Here is a 6,276-nt window from a genome sequence, read left to right as displayed (position 1 = left end):
CCGGCAGAGAGGTCTATAAGCCTCTTTGTCATCTGAGGGGGTTGCAGGCAGCTCTGTGGCAGGGGTCTGCAGGTCAAGGCATGTGGGATCAGCGAGCCCTCCCGATGGTGTTGGTGCTCAGAGAAAGGAATGTCTCCCTTGGCTGTAGTCGGCGGTGTTCAGGGCTCTGAAAACACATACACACTGTGCATCTGGCAGAGAAGCAGTGGACGGTAGGAATCCACCTTTGCAGGAGCACTACTGAATCCAAATTCCAGCTCTGTGCTTATTGGTCATGTAGACCTTGGACACATTATCTTCTCTTTGCTTTACTTTCCTTGTCTGGGATGCTCACTGTCATACCTACCTCTGAGGGTGCTTGTGAGTGAAAGCCTGATGAGGCCTGAGTAAGTGGTCACCAGTGTCATTGCTCTGTTGTAGCACAGTGGGACCAGTAGGCTTGCGGCCAGCGGGAGGACTCCGAACAAGCCAGGAGATGCCCGGAGTCTCGGTAGGAGTAGGGGAGGGCAGGCTACCAGGGAGCAGGGAGGTCAGGAGCGCTGCTCTCGGGGCGATGGCCACGCTACGTCCTGAAGAGTGTGGGAAACACGATCCAGACAGAGGGAGGACACTGAGCCTTGCAACCAATGAAAATGGATTGGCTCACAGAGTGGAGCGCAGGGTCCGGAAGCACCAAAGGAGGCAGGCAGGGAGCAGTGCTGTCCTGAGGGGACCTGGCATTTCCCCTTCAGGGAACGAAGAAACCTTGGCTGGCTGCATTTGAATCCCGGACTTGTAGACCTTGCAAGTCATCTGTTCTTTCTCTCACAGATGGAAAAGGTTGGAGAGGTGGAGTGCCAAACCCAAGGCCACACAGCTGGTTAGGAGAGAGGCCAGCACTTGAACCTGGTTTTCTGCCTTCTAACTTCCACCTTCTTCCTTAGACCATGGCTTTGTTTAGGTAATGAAATAATGCGGACCTACGAAGCACCTACCCCCTGCAACGTAGCTAGCTGTTCCCTTTTGGACAAAGAAGGAAAGAATCCAGGCTGAGGGAGAAATTCTTCAGCGCTGTCATTGCACATAGTGACTAAGGCTGTTACTTTATATCCAACCTTCTTGTAAGGTCAGGGAATGACAACACATTATTCACTCTTTGATGTTTGCTAAGCAAATATAAAGTTTGTATCTTGGCGGGCACCCAGTTTTCAGTTTGAGAACTTTCCAGTTGCAGTTTTTGGAGTTATGGATGAGGTTAAGAGATAGACAGATGTGATAAGAAAGGGATATATCAGACATATGCAGAACGAACCAGTTTTTAATTGCATCGAAAAATGCTTTTGCCCTAATGTGTTTTGGTTAATGCCTTCCACTGCATTTGTAAAGAGGATGTAAACATAAGCCCCGATAATGGAGCAGTCTTTAAAATAGGTGTCTATTCTTGGCTTGAAGAACTTCAGAAGCATGCTTCTTTATTAAAAAAAGACTGCATGCTTTATGCTTTGAAGAAAACGACTGCAGATTTACCGAACTCATGACAATCAGAAGCCAGGCATTTGCACAGAGTCAAGACTGATTGGGAAGGTAAGTGACTTACACTAACATGGAAAAGAAATGTCTCTTTTTGTAACACTATTTTCTATTTATTTCTAGCAGATCATTTGAGTTGCATTGTATCAAAAGCTTCATCTGCTTGTTGTTTTGTTAGTTTGTATCCTTTTCTTTTCTTTCTTTTCTTTTCTTTCTTCACAATGGAATTTTGAATTGATCTAAACCAGAGAATTTACTAAACATGAAGCTAAGGAGAAATTTTGCCTGGCACTACAATCTTTTAAGGGGGCAAGGAGATGGGAAGTGAGGAGAAAGGGCTTCTTTTCTTAGGTTTCTTAGGCCATGACTCAGCTGAGAGAATGAGTGAATTACTCAATTTCACTTTGCTATAGTTTTCCCATTTATGAAAGAGTTTTAATAATACCTGGGACTGTTGCCTGTGAAATAATTTCATCCCCTCAGGAAAAAAAATGAGCTATCCAAATATGATATATGATTAGGTAATACATAGCTTTTGATTTATACTAATATGCCAAGTTTAGCAATATATTTTTGACCACCTTTCTGAAAGAAATAATTTGATTTTCATAATTACTTGGGCTTACCAGCCCATGATGACAACAATGGCTACGTGACTCAATAGAACACAAATTCTTCTCTAGGCTCTTACGGTTCTAGGCAACTAAATATATAGATGATTCTGTTCAGCTTCATTTTTTTTTTTTTCGGTCTTGTCTCATCAGATACGCATTCCAAGAAATTACCTTAAGATTTGTTTCACCATTAAAGCGACATTCCCAGCTGTGCTCCAATCAACTGGATAAAAGCAGAGAACCCATCAGAAGTTGTTCCTGGTTGACTATCACCTTTCAAAGTATGTGTATGTGGGAAAAAGCCCCCATCCCTCTCCGACTATTGTTAAAAATAAGTAATGATGTATTATAAGATGCTTTTCATGCCAGAGGGTTCCAAAACGTTTTGCAACTACACATATAAACAGGAATTACTTCACCAGCCACTGAAATGTGGCCACCTCTTGGACAAAATGTGGCAGCTTTTAATAATGCATAGCAACATTCCAAAACAGTCGAGGCCTGGAAGTGAGGCGCAAACTTGCATCCAACTAAAATCACCTGGGAAATTTCCTGGGCTGAGTTGTGCTGTGTTGGGAAGGATCTCTTGTAACCACAAGAGGCCAGGACATTAGTCTTATGTCTCCCTAGGAAATTCAGCCCCATTCTGTTTAGTGCTGGCTCATGGTCACCTGCTAAATCATCCAGATCCCAGACCGCAAAATGATGGACGTTCCTCTGAAGTGTGGCCAGTTTTCCACACTGGCTGATGGAGGAGGCTGGACAGTGTGGAGAGGTGGCCTTGGATGAGGATCCTGGTGACCCGGGCCCTGCAACAGTATTTGGAACTGTTAATGTCCCAGGGTGATAGAAAAGAAAGCTTGGTCCAGTTCTTCCTGGTCACTATAAAATATGTTCTCTGACTTCAGAGACATTTACCACAAACTTACAACTTTGAGTCTACCCCATGCTTCATATTGACCTACCCAAATGTGCCACAGTATGTCAAAGAAGACCCAGAAGAGTCTCTTTGTTAGACCACTGTTTCATTAGCAAAAACGGCTTCTCCTAGACAGAAGAAGAACTCCACTTATATAAGTAGATGAATCTTGTCTAGATTGGTTTAATTTAGGGAAACCCACGCTCATGACCACTTGTATTCCCTCATGCCTTCTGGTTGGCCAGGTTAGTGTAATTACTTTTATGGCTAAAAGAGGGGAATGGATCCAGCATAGCAAAACCCTTGAGAGCCAGTGAGGGTAGTCTCACAGAGAATCCTAGCTGTACACACAGTCATGAAGAAGAAAGAACGATCTCAAATGAATAACCTAATGGTTAGCTTATTAGTTGATACTTTGGAAAGATCAGTAAGGTTGAGAAACTTTAGCTAGACGAGTAAAAAGAGGGGGCAATCAAGTGTGGCAGAAACTTGTTTCATTCTCGGGGGCTTGATGGTACCAAGCTGGTCTCTTGACTCATCTGGAACTGAGAGCCTGTGTAGGACTCTCTTAGAAGATGGAGGGTGGTGGAGGAGAGTCCAAGGCTTTCTGACACAGGTCAGATAAAACAGCATGTTTTCCACACTCCGGTTATTCTTGTAAGAACAAAAAAAGGGAATCACAAACACTGAAGGCAATCTCAAAGGTGGAAGAGAGAAGTCTGGGGTTGGGCTGGAGGGTGGAGGGTTTAGTAAAATCAGGAGGAACCGGTGGTGGTGGGATGACCTTTAGAGAATGATTGTCTAACCAAACTCTTGGCTCACAGCTCTTGCTGGTGAATCGTCCCTTTTCTTGCCCTGAAAACTCCCTGGGACCAGCAGTCTTGTCTTCTCAAAATGCAGGAGTCAGGGCTCTTGTTCCAATTCACCATATCCTGGTGACACTTCTGATTCTCCATGGAAAATTCCACTTTCCTAACTAGGTCCAAATTAAATATTGACGTTAATAATTTTAAATCATTTTGCCCATAGAGAAATGTGCTTTCCTAAGGACATTTTGAGGAAATGCTTGAGCAATCACAAAGATGCCACTCCTACTACGTGAAGCTTCATGGACATGAGCAAAAGACACAGGCCTGTAGCAACCTTCCCTGCGTGGATGGACAAAGTCCTGGGCCCCAGAAACACCATCCCTGACCAACACTGAGGAGAGTGCTGGGCCTTTATGGGTGTGTCAAATTGTACCTGTTTTGTTAAAGTGATCCTCTTTCCCTCACCTGCAACATCAGATCCTTCTCTGAGTTCTGATGCTTTGTATCATCCTCCTCAGCCCTGCTTGGGAAGCACAGCATTTCTCCCCGGGACATCAGTAGAGACTTCTGGTTTCTTCCTTGTCTAATCCACAACCCATCCAGTTTCTATAGTGCCAGTGAGTTATTTCTACAGATGCAGTATGGTGATCCAGTTCCAGAAGGGCTCCCTGCCGACCACAGAGTGGATACCAGAAGCCAGTGTCTGCCATTTAAGAAGCATTGCAATCTAGACCTAGGTCCTGATCCTCAACCCCCTCCCCAACACCATGTGCCCAAGCCACACAAGACTCGTGATTTCCTGAACTTGCAACATTTTCCTTCTATGCTTCCAAGCCTTCACACGATCACTGCTCTGACTGATGTATTGGCTGCAATTTCATGAGGCACCCTGAGCCAGAGCCACCTGGCTAAGCTGCTTCCGGATTCCTGGCCCACAGCACTGGGATAAATGAATGTCATGATTTTTAAGCTGCTACTTGGGAGAAATTTGTTATAGGACAATGGATTCCCCTCTCTGGCCTGCTGTTGTTATAGATCAGTAGAAGGACACAAGCAACCTACCACTGTGTTGCTCAGAGTAGGCAAGACTGTGAGCCCAACAGCCATGACAGAACGGCCCTCACCACACTTGACACCGTGAGCTTTGTGTCAGCATCCTTCAAACTGATGTCTACGTGTGTTCAACAAATGGGTACTTAGAGGTGTTGTTGTGCTTTCATCAAGTTTAGGAACGGACAGCATGCAAATGAGAAGAGACAAGACCTGCAACAAACGTGAGTCATGAGGTGGAGAAAGCAGAAGCAGCTGAGGGCCTTGCTGAGTGAAATACATCCATAGCGTCTGAGCTGGCCTTTCTGCTTCTCTCTGTCAGGAAGGGACAGCAGCGTGGAGAGGAGAATGGATATTTTGAGAAGAGGCTAGCTATTTTGCAAGTCTTCACAAAAAACGGAATGTGTTCCTGTTCATGTGGTTTGTGTGGTAGCCATCGACCAAGAGGTCAGGGCCCTGTGAAGTCTGATGGGAGCCATGGCTTGGGTTTCCTGCCAGTCGCCTTGCTATTGCTCCACGTCAATTGTAGCTGTCTGTGAATCCATTTCAGGAGGAACAATAGAAGAAGGCAGCAAAGTCCCCTGGTATATAGCCTCTTCTCTGTGACCAGCAAGCCCACAGCCTTGCATGGCAATGTGGCCCCAGGTGCACTGTGTCCCCCATCTCCTTTTTCTTTTCCTTTCTCCTGCCACCATGACCAGGGTCCCCCAGGTCTGAACAGTTATTGGGGACCTGCTCAGTGTGTTCTTGGTGTTCACACCTTTCCTGAACCATGAAGACTTGTGTACAGGAGGGATACTTTACACATCCTCCCTTACACCTTATTCAATGTGGTTTCTCACCTGGGAGCATTACTACTGTAAGCCTGTCCTCTGTGGACAGAAAAGATTCTCGGGTGCCTGGGTGGCTCAATCAGGTAAGCATCTGCCTTCGGCTCAGGTCATAATCTCAGGGTCCTGGGATCGAACCCAGCATTGGACTCCCTGCTCAGTGGGAAGCCTGCTTGTCCCTCTCCTCCCTACTTGTGCTCTCTCTTCCTGTCTCTGTCTCTGTCTCTCTCAAATAAATGAATAAAATCTTAAAAAAAAAAGAAAAGAAAAGATTGTCTACAGTGTGTAAGGAAATCTGGATTTTATTCTGAAGATGATGGATGATGGCATAACAGGGATATTGCTCTGGTATGTTAGTGGGGTGGGGACTGGAGGGGGTTGAGACTGGAATTTGGGGGGCCAATCAGGAAGTGGGATAAAGTTATCCCAAGGAGACTAATCTAAAGCATTGGCTAGAAGCAGTGGTACCTGGGAGCTGCCTACTCTTCCCTTGCAATGTGACTGAAGTTGATGTGATTCAGACATTCCTCTGTGACTGACTGGGT

General features: G+C 45.5%; 1 long non-coding RNA gene across 1 annotated transcript; it reads left to right on the top strand.

Moving 5' to 3' along the window:
* The first annotated feature begins 1,294 nt into the window (after positions 1-1,294).
* On the top strand, positions 1,295-4,312 carry LOC116631364. The gene is made up of 3 exons (XR_004299170.1): positions 1,295-1,563; positions 2,274-2,404; positions 4,072-4,312. It is a non-coding gene; the product is annotated as an uncharacterized LOC116631364 (long non-coding RNA).
* Positions 4,313-6,276: the final 1,964 nt, after the last annotated feature.

This window comes from Phoca vitulina, unplaced genomic scaffold (genome assembly GCF_004348235.1).
Source record: "Phoca vitulina isolate PV1807 unplaced genomic scaffold, GSC_HSeal_1.0 scaffold5, whole genome shotgun sequence".
NCBI lineage: Eukaryota > Metazoa > Chordata > Mammalia > Carnivora > Phocidae > Phoca > Phoca vitulina.
Note: the sequence above shows the minus strand (reverse complement) of the source record. Positions and strands in the feature narration are given on the sequence as shown.